The following is a 22,894-nucleotide window of genomic DNA, read 5'->3' as shown; positions in this document are numbered from 1 at the left end:
AATGTTGAATATGGGAAACAACAAATACATGTTTATATATATACATATATATACATATATATGCATACGTGTGTGAACTAGATAATTTAGGAAATTGTTTGATGGGAAAGAAAATGTGCGAAGGATAGGGAAGAAAAAAAGGGGGGGGACAGGGCGGTGTGGAGAGGTGAAAAAAATGGGATGTGTAACAAAATGTGTGTGTTAACGTGAATTGTGGTGTGCTGGTTGTGTGAGTGTGAATGACTTGGGATGTGGGTATAGGAATGAAAACGAGAGATGGTAAGGAGTGTAGTGTAGATGTGATGTAGTGGAAATCAAAGTTTGTTGGGAAGTTTGATGTGAAAGTGTGGTGCAGAAGAAAGGTGAAAGGTTGGATGGAAAGGGCAGAGAAACAGGAAAGGGGAAAAGGGAAAAAGGGGGGGAAAAGGGAGGGCGGGGGGAAAAGGGGGAAAAAAATGAAATGGACAAAATGTGTAAAAAATTTGGACATAAGGACAGATATGTGAAGAAAATTTGAAATAGAGTTGTGATTAGGTGAAGAGTGGAGGTTATGGAGGTGAGAGGTGGGATGTGAGGGGAGAAAGGGAGGGGGGGGGTTGTGGTTGGGGGTTAGAAAAAAGAGAGGTGAAGAAAGGTAAAAAGGGGGGGGGGGGTGAAAAATGGGATGGGGGGAAAAAGGGGGAGGGATGAGGGAAGAGGAAGGGGGAGGGAAAAAAGGGGGGAAGGGAAGGGGGGTGGGGGAAATGGAGCAAGGATGGGGAAAAATTGAAAAGAGGGGGGGAAGAGAAATGGGGGAAATAGGTGGAGTATAGCGGGAGTGATAGTGGGGATCAGAAAATGAGGTGGGGCTGATGAGGGTAAGGATGCCAAAGGTGAATGTCCAGAATTGGGAGTTAGGTATGGAGGAAAATGCTGTAATTTATGTTTTCGTTCAAGCCTTTTGGCATGAGAGTGTCCAATTTAAAGATCCATTCTGATTCCTTCTTCTGAAGTGTCATGTTGTAATCTCTTCCTCTCAGGCCCATTTTTATGTGTTCCAGGCCTGAAATCTTCAAATCCTCTACTCGGCTGTTGTGAAATCTTAAAAAATGTCTGGCAACTGTGGTGAGCTTCTTGAACTGAGCTAGATCAGATTTGGCGTTTCTTACTGTACTCATATGTTCAAGTGCCCTGACTTTAAGCATACGGGATGTCATGTCCACATACCTCAAGTTGCACGTGCATGTGGTGCAATAAATCACATTTTCCGTTCTGCAGTTGAAGAAGTCCGTTATTTTGATCTGTTGATTAAATCTGTCCGTCACTTCTGTTAGGTTTGTGATATGTGGGCACAGCTTGCAGTTGCCGCACGGATAGCTGCCTTTGAGAGGTCTTGGTTTTGAGGGATGTGAGAAGTAACTTCTTACTAACTTATCTTTTAAGTTCGGTGCCCTTCTCCAACTCATGTTGATGTTCTGGCCTACATGGTCCGAGAGATCCTCATCCATTTTGAGAATATGCCAGTGAGTTTGCAAAATCTTTCTAGCGTCCTTCCAGTTTGTGCAAAAATCCCCAATGAAGCGTAAAACATTCTTGTCTGCTTTGGTTTTGTTAGCCGGAAAAAATCAAAGAGTCCCTTTCCACTTTTTGTACTTCAGATTTAGCTCTTTTGATAAGTCTATTGCTGTAGCCTCTCTCCTTGAGTCTAGTTGCCAGTTCAATGCTTTTTGTCTGAAAGGTGGAATCTTCTGTACAATTTCTTTTTAGTCTGAGGAATTCGCCTTTGGGAATATTTCTGATGGTTGGTGGAAAATGACTACTGGTTGAATGAAGCAGGTTATTGGTTGAGGTTGCTTTTCTGAAGATTTCTGTGGCTATGGTGTTGGTCTCATCTCGGTATATCCTGAGATCAAGGAATGGAATACTGGATTTACTGCTGGTATATGTAAACTTCATGTTGATCTGGTTGTCATTGAGGGAACGGATATACTGGTCCAATTTATCTTGAGTACCATCCCAAATCATAAAGATATTGTCAATATAACGTATCCAGATTATAATATGGTTGGTGTACTCTTCTTGATCGTCACTAAATACTAATTCACGTTCCCACCAGCCTAGAAAGAGGTTTGCGTAAGTGGGGGCACATGCCGCCCCCATAGCTGTGCCTCTAGTCTGTATATAGAAACGGTTGTTGAATAGAAAGTAGTTGTGATTTAACACAAATTGGAGTAATTCCAGAAGGAATTCTTGGAAGTCGCCAGAACCTTCCATGTGTAGGAAGTATTTTACTGCCGTTAAGCCCAGATCGTGTTTGATAGATGTGTATAGGGATTCAACATCTAATCCCACCAATATGTGGGAGTCCTCCAGTTGTATGCCTTGGATTTTCTTCAATACATCTGTCGTATCTTTGACATATGACGGTAGGGTGTGGACGTGTTGTCGCAAATGAACGTCCAGGAAGCAGCTGGCTTTTTCCAGAAGGCCCCCATTGCCCGATATAATGGGTCGTCCTGGTGGATTGTCCACATTTTTGTGGACCTTGGGTAGCAAATATAGTGTTGGTGTTCTGGGATGTGGGGTGTTCAAATAATCCCATTCTGTTTTGGTAATGGTACCGTGCTGCAAGTGTTTGTCAATGATCCGAGAGTAAAGAGTTGAAAAATTCTGTGTTGGATCAAATAAAGTCATCTTGTAGCAGGAGGTGTCCTTTAGTTGTTTGTTGGCCTCCTTAAGATATAATGTGGTAGGCCATAGAACTATGTTTCCTCCTTTGTCCGACATTTTTATCTGTACACCATCCCATTTTTGTATTTCCTTCACAGCTTCCTTCTGTTTATGGACAGGTTGCCAATGGTTCTGTGTGATTTCTGACGTCGGTAGAGTGTGTCAAAATCTCTTGATACCAAATCGAGGAATACTTTTATTTCAGGACACTGATTATCTGGGGGATAGAACGTTGACTTGTTTTTACAGATGGGGCGAGCAGATGTGGAAGGTTGTTCATCGGATAGTTCTTCTAAGATGGCTAAAGCATCCTGATCCTGTTGTGATAAATTACATGTGTCATTGCTTGGCAGAAGAATGTCTTTGTCTTTTTTGGAAAAATGTTTTTTGAGTAGAAGTTTACGTCCAAAAAGACGGAGATTTATTTCCCACTTGAAACGGTCAAAATGGTTGGTTGGTGAAAAAGAGAGGCCCTTTTCAAGGACACTGGTTTGATCCTGTGTGAGAACGTGTGTGGAAAGATTGATTATTCTAAGCTTGGTGAGATCTTCGTTGGTTATTTCTGTTTCCTGGATGGATATCGTCTCTGCCGAGGTGAACGCCATCTTTGTCTTGGTGCTCTTCCTTCCGCCCCGCCTGGTTTTTGTTTTGCAGGGTATCCACGGGCTCTGCCCCTGCCTTCCTCTAAAAAAGAGGCCGAAGAGGAGGTTGAGTGAAAGCTGGAATCCCTTCTACGATTGAAGGGGTCTCTTTGGTCTGAGTTGGAGCCGGGGTGATCCTCAGTTTCGGATGGTTCGACTTCAGAGGATGATGGTGTGTATTCTTGTCTCGTCGCGTCCCTTCTACGAGTTTGTTGGGTCCATTTAAAGATATGTCCCGTTGTGAAATCCCGTTTATCTCTTGCAAACTTGGTCTTTTTTCTTTCAATGATGTTTAATTTTATTTTTATCTTTATTTTTATCTTTATCTTTCATTCATCTACATATTTATAGTTATATCTATTTTTATATTCATTTTTGTTTTATCTCATTATTATTTTTATTTTTATTTATTTATTTTTATACTTCATATTTATTCCAATATACATTGATATTTATATCAACACTATGATTTTCATTTTCATTTTCTCATATATATCCAGCATATATTTTCCTATTATTCACATCTTATTTTGTTTTCCCTTTCCCCTTTTCCCATCCTACACTCATTTTTATCATTCTTATCCTTTCCCTTTTCCATCATGGCCGCGTCTGTGACTCCAGCAATGACCTGATTGGTCCAGTCATCTATCCATTATCCTTGCGCTAACTCCATTGGTCAATTCAGTACTCATATACTGGTCACAGGAGAGCAACAGAGAGAGGCTCTCGTGACCAAGCCCTCCCAGGTGAAACGTACGTCGAGAGACGTCCTTCGGTGACGTCATCGTGGCAACGCCCTGTCCGGACGCGTGCGGCCGCGTCCATCACTGCCAGCGTGTGAACGCCGGGGGATTCCTGGTTAACACTGGCCGCACACATTGCGGCTGCGGTAATATACTACAGACCACCAGGACTTGATTACTATTCTCTCCCCCTCTAAACAACTTGCTCTTGCAGCAATATTGTATAGCAACAGGAGCACCAAATGTAGTATTTATAAGATTGTTTATAATTCACATTTTACTACTTCCCCGCTAATGCCCTTATGGATATCATTCATAGACATGTTACTTACTCCTTACATTAATGTATGTTTCTATTCTTATGGTCTTAACTAATAGTAGCAATTGATTGCAAAATATTAATAGTAGTTATAAAATATTTTCTATTATTCTCTAATGTTATGTCAGTCCTCAAGAGGATGTAATAAGGTTTAATGTATTTATTGTGAGCCAGCCCTGAGCTCTAAAAACCTGTATCTTTTCAATTATCATATGGTTTCTGTTTCTATGGAGCAAGCAATATTGCACATTTTGTGCTTTCTGTTTCTCTGAACCAAGCAATATTGTACATTTTGTGTTTAAAATATTTTTTTCTGAGCCAGCCATGAGCTCTTAATTTATGTTGTGGTTTTTTTTTCCCATTTAGCAAACAACCCTGCACTTGCAGAACTTAATTTACTATTTCTAAAACATATATCTTCCTGTCAAATGGATAACCATTTCATACCATTTTTTGGTCCTGATTTATGTGAAGTACAGTAAGGAGAGTGGTACCTTCCCTTCCCCTTTATTAACGGCCCACGGCCATACTACCCTTAATACGCCCGATCTTGTCCGATCTCGGAAGCTAAGCAGGTATGGCCTGGTCAGTATTAGGAAGGGGAACCTCCTGAGAATACCAGGTGCAGTGGGCCATTTTTAAAGGATAAACCTGCCCTTATCCCATAAACCCCCATACACACTCTCTCACCTGGAAAAACCATCTCAGACCATCATGGTATTGATTTACTAAAGTACAGAAAATAGAGGTGTATTTTCCTCTTCTTGCTTCCAATAACGGCCCACTGCCATACTACCCTGAATACGCCCGATCTTCTTTGATCTCGGAAGCTAAGCAGGCATGGCCTGGCCAGTACTAGGACAGGAAACCTCCTGAGAATACCAGGTGCAGTGGGCCCCTGCACCCCCCAGTCCCCAAGGCCCCCCCCACCCTTCTCTTCCACTAAGGGAAGCCCCATCACATTCCTTGCTCCATCCTTTTCACATTCCTCTTGAGATCTACCTTGACCAAACTCAGATTTGTCTATATTGTCCCATCATTGATATCCCAAATTCAGGCAAGCACAGTGATCTTCTGGATACCCTGTATTCTAAGAGACCATTTGGTATCCCCCACCACCCCACTGACATTTTCACCATTTCAATTATCTTGTACCTCATTTGCTAAAAAGGTTAAACAAGATTTTTATAAATAGCTAATACCATACACGAGTCCCAATTTTTTGTCCAAAAGTTCTTTTTATCCAAGGATTAAATAAAGGTTATGTCTAAATATTTTTCATCATATATACTATTCTTATCATTACAAATGAGTGCTCCCAAACAAGGGTTTTTTGTCTTTTTGTCTTGCCTTTTCCAATTGTAGTATAACCTACAAAATTCCTGGGAGCACCGCCAATCATTAGCAGTTTAAGATTTACTTGATAACTGTATGTATATTGGTATTTCATCTTTTACAATCATTTTGTACTTTTGTAATATTGTTCAACTAGTGCGGTTCCACACCTAACACTTTTCTACATAATCTCTGGTACTGAGGCCTTTTCCTCAGCTCTTTGGATCCAGCACAGTCACCTTGGTCCTAAGCCCAGACCACGAACATCAGTTCCATTATTAATTTATTTTGGGCTTCCCCCTTTATATACTGGTTTTAAAAAGAAACTTAGACACCTCTCTCTCGGCTCCAACAACCAGGTTAATATGAGTACTTTTAGTTTGAAAACTGAATTGAAGAATAAAAGATCAATCGATGACCTAGATACCATTTTTCCTATTAAGATTCCCGATCCTATTCCTGAGGCCAACTGGGAAAATGACCTCTTCCATTTGAAGAGAACTCTCCAGAGACGTATCAGAGTTGATTGGGATCTAACCAGTTTGGAACATTATTGTAGACAAAAAATATCCCCAAGAGGCCTACGACCGAAACTTTTTCCGTCATTCGAACTGTCCACAGAAAATCTATGCAAAGATTGGGAGCAATGCCTCCTAAAATGCTCTCAGGACCTGATGGGCATTCTAATAAAACATAATCATCTAATATTGGAAGAATGTACCAAAGAAATTGACAATTTTGGTCAGAAACTGGAACAATGGGAAGGAAACCCTACTTTCCAAGATCTTTTTGGTAAAATTAAAAAGGATCTAGAGTCATATGAGGACAACATCATTGAAAGAAAAAAGACCAAGTTTGCAAGAGATAAACGGGATTTCACAACGGGACATATCTTTAAATGGACCCAACAAACTCGTAGAAGGGACGCGATGAGACGAGAATACACACCATCATCCTCTGAAGTCGAACCATCCGATACTGAGGATCACCCCGACTCCAACTCAGACCAAAGAGACCCCTTTAATCGTAGAAGGGATTCCAGCTTTCACTCAACCTCCTCTTCGGCCTCTTTTTTAGAGGAAGGCAGGGGCAGAGCCCGTGGATACCCTGCAAAACCAAAACCAGGCGGGGCGGAAGGAAGAGCACCAAGACAAAGATGGCGTTCACCCCAGCAGAGACGATATCCCTCCAGGAAACAGAAATAACCAACGAAGATCTCACCAAGCTTAGAATAATCAATCTTTCCACACACATTCTCACACAGGATCAAACCAGTGTCCTTGAAAAGGGCCTCTCTTTTTCACCAACCAACCATTTTGACCGTTTCAAGTGGGAAATAAATCTCCGTCTTTTTGGACGTAAACTTCTACTCAAAAATCATTTTTCCAAAAAAGACAAAGACATTCTTCTGCCAAGCAATGACACATGTAATTTATCACAACAGGATCAGGATGCTTTAGCCATCTTAGAAGAACTATCCGATGAACAACCTTCCACATCTGCTCGCCCCATCTGTAAAAACAAGTCAACGTTCTATCCCCCAGATAATCAGTGTCCTGAAATAAAAGTATTCCTCTATTTGGTATCAAGAGATTTTGACACACTCTACCGACGTCAGAAATCACACAGAACCATTGGCAACCTGTCCAGAAAACAGAAGGAAGCTGTGAAGGAAATACAAAAATGGGATGATGTACAGATAAAAATGTCGGACAAAGGAGGAAACATAGGGGGTCATTCCGAGTTGTTCGCTCGCAAGTTGCTTTTAGCTGCTTTGCACACGCTAAGCAGCCGCCCACTGGGAGTGAATCTTAGCTTATCAAAATTGCGAACGAAAGATTCGCAATATTGCGAAAAGACTTCTCTGTGCAGTTTGTGAGTAGCTCGAGACTTACTCTGCCAGTGCGATCAGTTCAGTGCTTGTCGTTCCTGGTTTGACGTCACAAACACACCTAGCGTTCGCCCAGACACTCCTCCGTTTCTACAGCCACTCCCGCGTTTTTCCCAGAAACGGTAGCGTTTTTTCACACACTCCCATAAAACGGCCAGTTTCCACCAGGAAACACCCACTTCCTGTCAATCACTTTACGATCACCAGAACGAAGAAAAAACCTCGTAATGCCGTGAGTAAAATACCTAACTGCATAGCAAATTTACTTGGCGCAGTCGCACTGCGGACATTGCGCATTAGCGACTAATCGCTCCGTTGCGAGAAAAAAATAACGAGCAAACAACTCGGAATGACCCCCATAGTTCTATGGCCTACCACATTATATCTTAAGGAGGCCAACAAACAACTAAAGCACACCTCCTGCTACAAGATGACTTTATTTGATCCAACACAGAATTTTTCAACTCTTTAATCTCGGATCATTGACAAACACTTGCAGCACGGTACCATTACCAAAACAGAATGGGATTATTTGAACACCCCACATCCCAGAACACCAATACTATATTTTCTACCCAAGGTCCACAAAAATGTGGACAATCCACCAGCACGACCCATTATATCGGGCAATGGGGGCCTTCTGGAAAAAGCCAGCTGCTTCCTGGATGTTCATTTGCGACAACACGTCCTCACCCTACCGTCATATGTCAAAGATACGACAGATGTATTGAAGAAAATCCAAGGCATACAACTGGAGGACTCCCACATATTGGTGGGATTAGATGTTGAATCCCTATACACATCTATCAAACACGATCTGGGCTTAACGGCAGTAAAATACTTCCTACACATGGAAGGTTCTGGCGACTTCCAAGAATTCCTTCTGGAATTACTCCAATTTGTGTTAAATCACAACTACTTTCTATTCAACAACCGTTTCTATATACAGACTAGAGGCACAGCTATGGGGGCGGTATGTGCCCCCACTTATGCAAACCTCTTTCTAGGCTGGTGGGAACGTGAATTAGTATTTAGTGACGATCAAGAAGAGTGCACCAACCATATTATAATCTGGATACGTTATATTGACGATATCTTTATGATTTGGGATGGTACTCAAGATAAATTGGACCAGTATATCCATTCCCTCAATGACAACCAGATCAACATGAAGTTTACATATACCAGCAGTAAATCCAGTATTCCATTCCTTGATCTCAGGATATACCGAGATGAGACCAACACCATAGCCACAGAAATCTTCAGAAAAGCAACCTCAACCAATAACCTGCTTCATTCAACCAGTAGTCATTTTCCACCAACCATCAGAAATATTCCCAAAGGCGAATTCCTCAGACTAAAAAGAAATTGTACAGAAGATTCCACCTTTCAGACAAAAAGCATTGAACTGGCAACTAGACTCAAGGAGAGAGGCTACAGCAATAGACTTATCAAAAGAGCTAAATCTGAAGTACAAAAAGTGGAAAGGGACTCTTTGATTTTTCCGGCTAACAAAACCAAAGCAGACAAGAATGTTTTACGCTTCATTGGGGATTTCTGCACAAACTGGAAGGACGCTAGAAAGATTTTGCAAACTCACTGGCATATTCTCAAAATGGATGAGGATCTCTCGGACCATGTAGGCCAGAACATCAACATGAGTTGGAGAAGGGCACCGAACTTAAAAGATAAGTTAGTAAGAAGTTACTTCTCACATCCCTCAAAACCAAGACCTCTCAAAGGCAGCTATCCGTGTGGCAACTGCAAGCTGTGCCCACATATCACAAACCTAACAGAAGTGATGGACAGATTTAATCAACAGATCAAAATAACGGACTTCTTCAACTGCAGAACGGAAAATGTGATTTATTGCATCACATGCACGTGCAACTTGAGGTATGTGGGCATGACATCCCGTATGCTTAAAGTCAGGGCACTTGAACATATGAGTACAGTAAGAAACGCCAAATCTGATCTAGCTCTGTTCAAGAAGCTCACCACAGTTGCCAGACATTTTTTAAGATTTCACAACAGCCGAGTAGAGGATTTGAAGATTTCAGGCCTGGAACACATAAAAATGGGCCTGAGAGGAGGAGATTACAACATGACACTTCAGAAGAAGGAATCAGAATGGATCTTTAAATTGGACACTCTCATGCCAAAAGGCTTGAACGAAAACATCAATTACAGCATTTTCCTCCATACCTAACTCCCAATTCTGGACATTCACCTTTGGCATCCTTACCCTCATCAGCCCCACCTCATTTTCTGATCCCCACTATCACTCCCGCTATACTCCACCTATTTCCCCCATTTCTCTTCCCCCCCTCTTTTCAATTTTTTCCCCATCCTTGCTCCATTTCCCCCACTCCCCTTCCCTTCCCCCCTTTTTTCCCTCCCCCTTCCTCTTCCCTTATCCCTCCCCTTTTTTCCCCCCATCCCATTTTTCACCCCCCCTTTTTACCTTTCTTCACCTCTCTTTTTTCTAACCCCCAACCACAACCCCCCCTCCCTTTCTCCCCTCACATCCCACCTCTCACCTCCATAACCTCCACTCTTCACCTAATCACAACTCTATTTCAAATTTTCTTCACATATCTGTCCTTATGTCCACATTTTTTACACATTTTGTCCATTTCATTCCCCCCCCCTTCCCCCCCCTCCCTTTCCCCCCCCCCTTTCCCCTTTCCCGTTTCTCTGCCCTTTCCATCCAACCTTTCAACTTTCTTCTGCACCACACTTTCACATCAAACTTCCCAACAAACTTTGATTTCCACTACATCACATCTACACTACACTCCTTACCATCTCTCGTTTTCATTCCTATACCCACATCCCAAGTCATTCACACTCACACAACCAGCACACCACAATTCACGTTAAAACACACATTTTGTTACACATCCCATTTTTTCCACCTCTCCACACCGCCCTGTCCCCCCCTTTTTTCTTCCCTATCCTTCGCACATTTTCTTTCCCATCAAACAATTTCCTAAATTATCTAGTTCACACACGTATGCATATATATGTGTATATATGTATATATATATATATATATATACATGTATTTGTTGTTTCCCATATTCAACATTTTATATTTATTTCCATCATTGTTCATTTTTATATTTTTTATTTTTACCATATATTTATATTTCTTTATATTTGTTTATAATTTTAATTTTATTTTTATCTTTATTTTTATCTTTATCTTTCATTCATCTACATATTTATAGTTATATCTATTTTTATATTCATTTTATTTTATCTCATTATTATTTTTATTTTTATTTATTTATTTTTATACTTCATATTTATTCCAATATACATTGATATTTATATCAACACTATTATTTTAATTTTAATTTTCTCATATATATCCAGCATATATTTTCCTATTATTCACATCTTATTTTGTTTTCCCTTTCCCCTTTTCCCGTCCTACACTCATTTTGATCATTCTTATCCTTTCCCTTTTCCATCATGGCCGCGTCTGTGACTCCAGCAATGACCTGATTGGTCCAGTCATCTATCCATTATCCTTGAGCTAACTCCATTGGTCAATTCAGTACTCATATACTGGTCACAGGAGAGCAACAGAGAGAGGCTCTCGTGACCAAGCCCACCCAGGTGAAACGTACGTCGAGAGACGTCCTTCGGTGACGTCATCGCGGCAATGCCCTGTCCGGAAGCGAGCGGCCGCGTCCATCACTGCCAGCGGGTGAACGCCGGGGGATTCCTGGTTAACACTGGCCGCACACATTGCGGCTGCGGTAATATACTACAGACCACCAGAACTTGATTACTATTCTCTCCCCTCTAAACAACTTGCTCTTGCAGCAGTATTGTATAGCAACAGGAGCACCAAATGTAGTATTCATAAGATTGTTTATTATTCACATTTTACTACTTCCCCGCTAATGCACTTATGGATATCATTCATAGACATGTTACTTACTCCTTACATTAATGTATGTTTCTATTCTTATGGTCTTAACTAATAGTAGCAATTGATTGCAAAATATCAATAGTAGTCATAAAATATTTTCTATTATTCTCTAATGTTATGTCAATCCTCAAGAGGATGTAATAAGGTTTAATGTATTTATTGTGAGCCAGCCCTGAGCTCTAAAAACCTGTATCTTTTCAATTATCATACGGTTTCTGTTTCTATGGAGCAAGCAATATTGCACATTTTGTGCTTTCTGTTTCTCTGAACCAAGCAATATTGTACATTTTGTGTTCAAAATATTTTTTTGTGAGCCAGCCGTGAGCTCTTAATTTATCTTGTGGGTTTTTCTCCCATTTAGCAAACAACCCTGCACTTGCAGAACTTAATTTACTATTTCTAAAACATAAATCTTCCTGTCAAACACTCTTTTCTGGAATAACCATTTCATACCATTTTTTGGTCCTGATTTATGTGAAGTACAGTAAGGAGAGTGGTACCTTCCCTTCCCCTTTATTAACGGCCCACGGCCATACTACCCTGAATACGCCCGATCTTGTCCGATCTCGAAAGCTAAGCAGGTATGGCCTGGTCAGTATTAGGAAGGGGAACCTCCTGAGAATACCAGGTGCAGTGGGCCATTTTTAAAGGATAAACCTGCCCTTATCCCATAAACCCCCATACACACTCTCTCACCTGGAAAAACCATCTCAGACCATCATGGTATTGATTTACTAAAGTACAGAAAATAGAGGTGTCTTTTCCTCTCCTTGCTTACAATAACGGCCCACTGCCATACTACCCTGAATACGCCCGATCTTCTTTGATCTTGGAAGCTAAGCAGGCATGGCCTGGCCAGTACTAGGACGGGAAACCTCCTGAGAATACCAGGTGCAGTGGGCCCCTGCACCCCCCAGGCCCCAAGGGCCCCCCCACCCTTCTCTTCCACTAAGGGAAGCCCCATCACATTCCTTGCTCCATCCTTTTCACATTCCTCTTGAGATCTACCTTGACCAAACTCAGATTTGTCTATATTGTCCCATCATTGATATCCCAAATTCAGGCAGGCACAGTGATCTTCTGGATACCCTGTATTCTAAGAGACCATTTGGTATCCCCCACCACCCCACTGATATTTTCACCATTTCAATTATCTTGTACCTCATTTGCTAAAAAGGTTAAACAAGATTTTTATAAATAGCTAATACCATACATGAGTCCCTAATTTTTGTCCAAAAGTTCTTTTTATCCAAGGATTAAATAAAGGTTATGTCTTAATATTTTTCATCATATATACTATTCTTATCATTACAAATGAGTGCTCCCAAACAAGGGTTTTTTGTCTTTTTCTCTTGCCTTTTCCAATTGTAGTATAACCTACAAAATTCCTGGGAGCACCGCCAATCATTAGCAGTTTAAGATTTACTTGATAACTGTATGTATATTGGTATTTCATCTTTTACAATCATTTTGTACTTTTGTAATATTGTTCAACTAGTGCGGTTCCATACCTAACACTTTTCTACATAGCCAGTGACATGGCCTGCAGGACTATTGGCTTTCCTGGGTAAGGAGGAAATTGACACTGAGGGAGTTGGTGGTGTGGTTTGTAGGAGCTTGGTTACAAGAGGAAGGGATTTAGTGGTCAGTGGACTGCTTCCGCTGTCACCCAAAGTTTTTGAACTTGTCACTGACTTATGATGAATGCGCTGCAGGTGACGTATAAGGGAGGATGTTCCGAGGTGGTTAACGTCCTTACCCCTACTTATTACAGCTTGACAAAGGCAACACACGGCTTGACACCTGTTGTCCGCATTTGTGTTGAAATAATTCCACACCGAAGAGCTGATTTTTTTTGTATTTTGACCAGGCATGTTAATGGCCATATTGGTCCCACGGACAACAGGTGTCTCCCCGGGTGCCTGACTTAAACAAACCACCTCACCATCAGAATCCTCCTTGTCAATTTCCTCCCCAGCGCCAGCAACACCCATATCCTCATCCTGGTGTACTTCAACAGTGACATCTTCAATTTGACTATCAGGAACTGGACTGCGGGTGCTCCTTCCAGCACTTGCAGGGGGCGTGCAAATGGTGGAAGGCGCAAGCTCTTCCCGTCCAGTGTTGGGAAGGTCAGGCATCGCAACCGAGACAATTGGACTCTCCTTGGGTATTTGTGATTTAGAAGAACGCACAGTTCTTTGCTGTGCTTTTGCCAGCTTAAGTCTTTTCATTTTTCTAGCGAGAGGATGAGTGCTTCCATCCTCATGTGAAGCTGAACCACTAGCCATGAACATAGGCCAGGGCCTCAGCCGTTCCTTGCCACTCTGTGTCGTAAATGGCATATTGGCAAGTTTACGCTTCTCCTCAGACGCTTTTAATTTTGATTTTTGGGTCATTTTACTGAACTTTTGTTTTTTGGATTTTACATGCTCTCTACTATGACATTGGGCATCGGCCTTGGCAGACGACGTTGATGGCATTTCATCGTCTCGGCCATGACTAGTGGCAGCAGCTTCAGCACGAGGTGGAAGTGGATCTTGATCTTTCCCTATTTTAACCTCCACATTTTTGTTCTCCATTTTTTAATGTGTAGAATTATATGCCAGTAACTATCAATAGCAATGGCCTACTACTATATATACTGTGCACAACTGAAATGCACCACAGGTATGGATGGATAGAATACTTGACGACACAGAGGTAGGTAGAGCAGTGGCCTTCCGTACCGTACTGCTATATATACTGGTGGTCACTGTCAGCAATCTGCAAAACTAAAATGCACCACAGGTATAGAATGTAGATGGATAGTATACTTAATGACGACACAGAGGTAGGTACAGCAGTGGCCTTCCGTACCGTACTGCTATATATAGTATACTGGTGGTCACTGTGTCAGCAAACTGCAAAACTAAAATGCACCACAGGTATAGAATGTAGATGGATAGTATACTTAATGACGACACAGAGGTAGGTACAGCAGTGGCCTTCCGTACCGTATTGCTATATATAGTATACTGGTGGTCACTGTGTCAGCAAACTGCAAAACTAAAATGCACCACAGGTATAGAATGTAGATGGATAGTATACTTAATGACGACACAGAGGTAGGTACAGCAGTGGCCTTCCGTACCGTACTGCTATATATGGTATACTGGTGGTCACTGTGTCAGCAAACTGCAAAACTAAAATGCACCACCAGGTATAGAATGTAGATGGATAGTATACTTAATGACGACACAGAAGTAGGTACAGCAGTGGCCTTCCGTACCGTACTTCTATATATAGTATACTGGTGGTCACTGTGTCAGCAAACTGCAAAACTATAATGCACCACAGGTATAGAATGTAGATGGATAGTATACTTAATGACGACACAGAGGTAGGTACAGCAGTGGCCTTCCGTACCATACTGCTATATATAGTATACTGGTGGTCACTGTGTCAGCAAACTGCAAAACTAAAATGCACCACAGGTATAGAATGTAGATGGATAGTATACTTAATGACGACACAGAGGTAGGTACAGCAGTGGCCTTCCGTACCGTATTGCTATATATAGTATACTGGTGGTCACTGTGTCAGCAAACTGCAAAACTAAAATGCACCACAGGTATAGAATGTAGATGGATAGTATACTTAATGACGACACAGAGGTAGGTACAGCAGTGGCCTTCCGTACCGTACTGCTATATATGGTATACTGGTGGTCACTGTGTCAGCAAACTGCAAAACTAAAATGCACCACCAGGTATAGAATGTAGATGGATAGTATACTTAATGACGACACAGAAGTAGGTACAGCAGTGGCCTTCCGTACCGTACTTCTATATATAGTATACTGGTGGTCACTGTGTCAGCAAACTGCAAAACTATAATGCACCACAGGTATAGAATGTAGATGGATAGTATACTTAATGACGACACAGAGGTAGGTACAGCAGTGGCCTTCCGTACCATACTGCTATATATAGTATACTGGTGGTCACTGTGTCAGCAAACTGCAAAACTAAAATGCACCACAGGTATAGAATGTAGATGGATAGTATACTTAATGACGACACAGAGGTAGGTACAGCAGTGGCCTTGCGTACCGTACTGCTATATATAGTATACTAGTGGTCACTGTGTCAGCAAACTGCAAAACTAAAATGCACCACAGGTATAGAATGTAGATGGATAGTATACTTAATGACGACACAGAGGTAGGCACAGCAGTGGCCTTCCGTATCGTACTGCTATATATAGTATACTGGTGGTCACTGTGTCAGCAAACTGCAAAACTAAAATGCACCACAGGTATAGAATGTAGATGGATAGTATACTTAATGACGACACAGAGGTAGGTACAGCAGTGGCCTTCCGTACCGTACTGCTATATATAGTATACTGGTGGTCACTGTGTCAGCAAACTGCAAAACTAAAATGCACCACAGGTATAGAATGTAGATGGATAGTATACGTAATGACGACACAGAGGTAGGTACAGCAGTGGCCTTCCATACCGTACTGCTATATATAGTATACTGGTGGTCACTGTGTCAGCAAACTGCAAAACTAAAATGCACCACAGGTATAGAATGTAGATGGATAGTATACTTAATGACGACACAGAGGTAGGTACAGCAGTGGCCTTCCATACCGTACTGCTATATATAGTATACTGGTGGTCACTGTGTCAGCAAACTGCAAAACTAAAATGCACCACAGGTATAGAATGTAGATGGATAGTATACTTAATGACGACACAGAGGTAGGTACAGCAGTGGCCTTCCGTACCGTACTGCTATATATAGTATACTGGTGGTCACTGTGTCAGCAAACTGCAAAACTAAAATGCACCACAGGTATAGAATGTAGATGGATAGTATACTTAATGACGACACAGAGGTAGGTACAGCAGTGGCCTTCCGTACCGTACTGCTATATATAGCATACTGGTGGTCACTGTGTCAGCAAACTGCAAAACTAAAATGCACCACAGGTATAGAATGTAGATGGATAGTATACTTAATGACGACACAGAGGTAGGTACAGCAGTGGCCTTCCGTACCGTACTGCTATATATAGCATACTGGTGGTCACTGTGTCAGCAAACTGCAAAACTAAAATGCACCACAGGTATAGAATGTAGATGGATAGTATACTTAATGACGACACAGAGGTAGGTACAGCAGTGGCCTTCCGTACCGTACTGCTATATATACTGGTAGTCACTGTGTCAGCAAACTGCACAACTGAAATGCACCACAGGTATAGAATCTAGATGGATAGTATACTTAATGACGACACAGAGGTAGGTACAGCAGTGGCCTACTGTACCGTAATGCTATATATATTATATACTGGTGGTCACTGGTCAGCAAAACTCTGCACTGTACTCCTCCTATATAATATTATACTGGTGGTCCCCAGTCCCCACAATAAAGCAGCACACTGAGCACAGATATGGAGTGTTTTTCAGGCAGACAACGTATACTGGTGGTCACTGTCAGCAAAACTCTGCACTGTACTCCTGCTATATAATACAGCTGCTCCCCAGTCCCCACAATTAAGCAGTGTGAGCACAGATATATGCAGCACACTGAGCACAGATATGGAGCGTTTTTTTCAGGCAGAGAACGGATAACTGGTGGTCACTGATCAGCAAAACTCTGCACTGTACTCCTCCTTTATTATACAGCTGCTCCCCAGCCCTCCCCACAATTAAGCAATAGTGCACAATTAAGTTCAACAATAACGGAGAGGACGCCAGCCACGTCCTCTCCCTAACATTTCCAATGCACGAGTGAAAATGGCGGCGACGCGCGGCTGCTTATATAGAATCCGAATCTCGCGAGAATCCGACAGCGGGATGATGACGTTCGGGCGCGCTCGGGTTAACCGAGCCATACGGGAGAATCCGGAGGTTGGGAATGAATAAATATATCATGTGTGGGATCATATAGTTCAGGGTCACATAAGCAGTAATCCGGTGGGTGTGAGGATATTGTCTCATATTGCGGCAATAAGTTATTAGCAATACTGGATTCATGTATGATAATGTGGTGGGTTTAACTGGTCTTGGGGCAGGAACTCAGATTTAAACAACAGTAATCACATCTCAGGACCTAGTCATCGCTCACCGGTTGAGCTGACCAATGATCCCCAGTGCACTGGATATGTCCCACCCCCGGACCAATGGAAGAAGAGCTTACATTTCCCATTGTATTGTTTTTGGACCCATTGTTTAAAAGAGGCTTCCTGGCCAGGCTCAGAGCAAATTCTCTGAAGGTCATCTTGCTAAGACTGACTGAGTCCTGGGTCCAGGAGCGCTCGCGAACAAACGTATGTATTACTGGTTGTAGCTCGTCTCTGTGATATTGTTGTATTTCTGTGTATATCCCTTTTAGTCAATATTTGTTGCTGCGTTGGACCACAACATAACATATACAACTGGTGTCGCATTCCATTCTTGTTTGGGTAAGTGTATTCAGCCACACGTGTTGCTGTATAGTGCGCATAGCGTGTCGGCATGCATACACTACATGCATACAGGTCATAGGGGTATTATCTACATTCAGCGCAGCAGCGGCCTGCACCATATTATTATAAGGTACTGCTTTTTCCCTGTAAGTTAAACGAACTTAACAAGTTATACATTCTGAAGACTTGAAATCACATCTTCTTAAGGCTGAGATGGTATTAGCCTCATTGAGGTTTGCAGGTTTCACAGATAATACTAAGAAATGTGCAGTGGCCCTATAGAAGCTAAGCATTTTGGTAATGTAGTCGGACAAGGTCAAGTGAATCCTCAGATACTGTAGGAAAGGTGGAGGCAGCCAAGAATTGATCAAAGCCTAAGACCAAGTCACATTTAAGAACCTTCTTGTGCTTGGCTGGTTACTATGGGGGTTATTTAGTTTTGTTAGCAAACCCCAAAAAAAGCACACTAATGGGCAAAACCATGCTGCGCTGCAGGTGGGGCATTGTAACAGGTGCAGAGAAACTTAAATTTGGGTGGGTTATATTGTTTCTATGCATGGTAAATACTCTCTGCTTAATTTACACACTGAAATTTAGATTTACGTTTGAACACACCCCACCCAAATCTAAATCTTTCTGCACATGTTACATCTGCCCCCCTGCCATGCAACATGGTTTTGCCCAATTGCTAACTTTTTTGGCTTGCTAGCAACGCTGTTGGTGCCACTTGTCAATTATCTGGCACATAGAGTTCATAGTTTTTATGGATCAAATGGGTGTAGTATGAGTGGCCGGCAGCCGGGATCCCGGGGACCAGCATACTGGCACCGGGATATCGATCGCCGGCAAACCGACAGCTGGGCAAGCTCTAATGAGCCCCTTGCAGGCTCTCTGCGCTCACCACGCTGCGGGCACGGTGGTGCGCTACACATACCACGCTATTTATTCTCCCTCCAGGGGGGTCGTGGACCCCCAAGAGGGAGAATATGTGTCGGCATGCCGGCGGTCAGGATCCCGGTGCCGGCATGTTGGTCACCGGGATCCCAGCCGACGGCATACTGAAGACCACCCGATCAAATAGCTCAATGAGTAGGGTATCCTGGGTATGGCAGTAAATTGAAATGTGTTATTTAATAAACGGTATTCTCACTGAATAACAATGCGCTCACAAGTTAAGTGCATGAATGTGGTATAAAGAGGATTTGTAACCAAATCCATTTTCTTGCAGTGGTCTATAAATGCGTGTGATGGGAACGGGCATCATAGCATGGCTTTCTCTAGGATCAATCTTCATATATAATGGTAGATGCTCAATTAGCTTAGTGATATCATTCAGGTGCTTGCAAGGGAGGGGTATTTCTAAGCAAGAAAAAAAGCATTTTGTTTCCCCCAGCACCCTGAATGAGACCAGAAACCAGATTTAATTACTACACAATATTAGAATTCAGAGATCTTGGTTACATATATTTGCGCAAATGTATGAATAAGCTCCCAAAGCGCGTCAAGGCCTCGCTGTATATTGGGGGTCCTTAGCACTATATCTAGGTGCAGGGTGTGGTACCCCAAAAATCAGCATAAGCCAGAAAGCCCAGGGCAGCATACAAGTGAAAAAACTATAGTGTTAATAAATTAGTGTTAGGAAGCCGAAGCTATATACACAAAGTGATGCAAAAATAATGAGATGTAATTAAAATAAAGAAATTGTGTTTGTGAAGAAATTAGCAAGTGATAAGTATTAATAGAATGTAAAGGTATGCCACGCTAGAGCCATCCAGCCCAGCCAATCCAGGGGCACCGCACCCCACACCTCCATTACGCCAATCTGGGTCTTTGATTAACCAGCAAGGAGCCACATGATAATGGCTCCTTATTTAATATATCTAAGCTAAGAGCTACCTACCTTGGAGTAACAGACTTATATAGTGGTAGATGCTCAATTAGCTTAGTGATATCACTCAGGTGCTTGCAAGGGGGGGTATTTCTAAGCAAGAAAAAAGCATTTTGTTTCCCCCAGCACCCTGAATGAGACCAGTAACCAGATTTAAATCTTATACAATACCAATAACCAAGATCTCTGAATTCTAATATTATGTAGGATTTAAATCTGGTTACTGGTCTCATTCAGGGTGCCGGGTGAAACAAAATGTTTTTTTCTAGGATCAATCTTGTCATGCCCCTTCCCCATGAGCCATGCCCCTTATGGCCCTATAACTCTCTCTCTGGCACAGGGCACAAAAAAATCTAGTTACAGTCCTGCACCATTTTATCACATATTCACAGGCAAATAAAACAAGTCTCTTGAGGCACCATCAGAGAAAGGAAATTTCAATTTGCTTGTGCAAAGATTGGTATGAGAGAGGACCTTATGAAGGCAGCATACAGATGAGGTCTCTTAGTCCTAACTGTGTCGCCTTGATCTTTTTGCAAAGTACCATTTGCCGTAAAGACTGTGCAGTATCAGTGTTGACAGTAGCTTGCATAGAAATGGTGGAGTGGGAATTATTAAGGACCAAGTTTATCCTTTCCTGTATTGTTATTACATGTCTTACAAATACACCTGAAAATTATAGCAAATATTTTGTACTGTAACTGTTTTGTACTGTATATGAAAAAAAAAAGAAAAAAGAAATAAGCCCCTGACAGATTACCTGCTCATACTGTACATGTGCCTTTGAACTAATTCTGGTACAAAACTTCCTAAAGTGAAGGTGTTTTCCCTTTCAGCATTGAGTCTAAGGACTTGGAAATATGTACACTATAATGCCAATTTTGGATATGGCTTTTTTTTTAATTCAACAATTTTTATTTGGTTTTGATGCATGTAACAAGTAACAACAAATGCTTTATGACAAAAGGATACAACAAATATATCATATATGCATAAACAACATTAAAGTAATAAAATAAAAAGTAAATAAAATCCTTGGAGTGGTTTCTTTTCGTACATAGTACAGCAGAAGAAGAACCAATCAATGGTATAGTATAGTGTATATTCAGTGGGGAAAAAGTATACAAAATTAGATAATGGACATACACATATATCTACTGTCGTGAGGACCACCTGGGCAGTACAGATACCCAGAGAAACTAGAAGTACCAGTATAGAATATATTCACCATTAATACTAGACAGGGTTAGACTGTGGATGTTGAGAGGCCCTGACTATATGGGGAAGAAAGCCATCTATTCCAAATTTTGTAGCGCTTGTCAGGCGTTTTCCTAGAAATATACACAAACTTTTCATGGGACACAACTGAGTTTACTAGAGGTGTCAAGATGTTAACGTTAAGGGGCAGGGGCGCCATTCAGAATCTTGCTATCAAAACTTTAGTGAGAGCACAGAGATTAAGAATATAACGTCTAGAATTTACATCCAATATTTCTTCATCTATTACTGCTAGAGTACAAACCATAGACGTAACAATATGTGAGGGGATGCCTGTGGATATTATAATTCTAATTACAGCTTGCCAGAAGACTGTCACTACGGGGCAAGACCACAACAAGTGCCAAAAGGTGCCATCTAGTGAGCCACACTTAGGGCACCTAGAGTCAGTCCTCCCTCCCATCCTAAACAGTCTAGTAGGGGTAAGATAGGCCCGATGGAAGATAAATAGATGTATTTTTGGAAAACGTGCAGAGGCTGTAGCAGTGCGAAAGGCTCCCATAGCTCCTTCCCAAATATCTGTGGAGATAGGACCTAGATCAGTTTCCCATTTGCGGCAGAGTGATGAGCGGTGAGCAAGGTTGAGTAAAGCACAGAAATGGCTCTAGATTGTCCTGTGGAAGCCAAAAGCGAATGCGCAGGAGATGTTTGTAGTATGGGTGGCACAGAACCAAATTGAGATGAACATGTGTGCCGAAGTTGAAGGTAACGATAGAAATAAGACATAGGCAAATTAAAGTCAGTGCGCAGTTGTTCAAAAGTTTTTAAAGTGCCCGGCAAATATATCTGATCAATGGAATGTATACCCCAGTGTCCCCACACCATCCCCATTCGCAAAGGTACCAACTCATGTAAGGTACGGGTATGAGCCAGAGGTGTACCAGGATCACAGCCCTCACCCTGCAAACTCTGATGAACCTGCCTCCATATTAGAATAGCCTGTTTGATAAGCGGCATGTTGAGAACAGTACAGTTATCGCTCAATAGCAGTTGTAGGGGGTTAAGACCAGTCCGCTCTTGGGTGAATAACTGGGATATTAACGTATCTCCATTAACGTCTTTAACCCAGGGTATCAAATGAGACAATTGAGCCACTATGTAGTATAACCTAAAGTTAGGAAGAGCTAGACCGCCTGAGTCTCGGGACCTTGTTAAGGTATCTAATTTGATCCTAGCTCTGCGGTGAGACTAAACCAATGAGGACAAAAGACCATCTATTTTAACAAATATATACCGAGGTAGGTAGAAAGGGGAATGTTGGAGAATATAGAGTAATTTAGGTAATACAACCATTTTAATGAGATTAATCCTACTCATAACAGTAAACGGAAGCTTCCCCCATACTCCAGTACGAGACCGTATATAATCCATTTGTGTTTGCAAGTTTAGCGTAAAAAATTGGGAAGATTGATTCGTCACCAATATGCCCAAGTATTTAAATGAATTCACCCAGCGAAGTGGCAAAGTCCCAATCAGGTCAGCAGGACATAGACCTTTGACAGGAAGTATACAGGATTTATCCCAATTAATATATAATCCAGAATATTCCCCAGAAGTATTAATTATATCCAGAGCATGAACCACAGAATTCAGGTAATCAGAGATAAATAACAGAACATCATCTGCGTAAAGAGCGATTTTGTCCATCCTGTCGCCTAACCGGAACCCCGCCACCCACT

The 22,894-nt window shown here is 41.8% G+C and overlaps 4 pseudogenes; all 4 read left to right on the top strand.

Annotated features, from left to right (window-relative positions):
• Nucleotides 1-4,928: 4,928 nt before the first annotated feature.
• On the top strand, nucleotides 4,929-5,046 carry LOC134939146 (5S ribosomal RNA; annotated as a pseudogene).
• A 145-nt stretch (nucleotides 5,047-5,191) lies between these two features.
• Nucleotides 5,192-5,309, top strand: LOC134941284 (5S ribosomal RNA; annotated as a pseudogene).
• Nucleotides 5,310-12,106: 6,797 nt separating this feature from the next.
• LOC134940699 (5S ribosomal RNA) lies at nucleotides 12,107-12,224 on the top strand (annotated as a pseudogene).
• Nucleotides 12,225-12,369: 145 nt separating this feature from the next.
• Nucleotides 12,370-12,487, top strand: LOC134940111 (5S ribosomal RNA; annotated as a pseudogene).
• The last annotated feature ends 10,407 nt before the right edge of the window (nucleotides 12,488-22,894 follow it).

This window comes from Pseudophryne corroboree, chromosome 1, assembly GCF_028390025.1.
Source record: "Pseudophryne corroboree isolate aPseCor3 chromosome 1, aPseCor3.hap2, whole genome shotgun sequence".
NCBI classification, from domain to species: domain Eukaryota; kingdom Metazoa; phylum Chordata; class Amphibia; order Anura; family Myobatrachidae; genus Pseudophryne; species Pseudophryne corroboree.
This window is presented reverse-complemented; position numbering and strand designations above follow the sequence as displayed.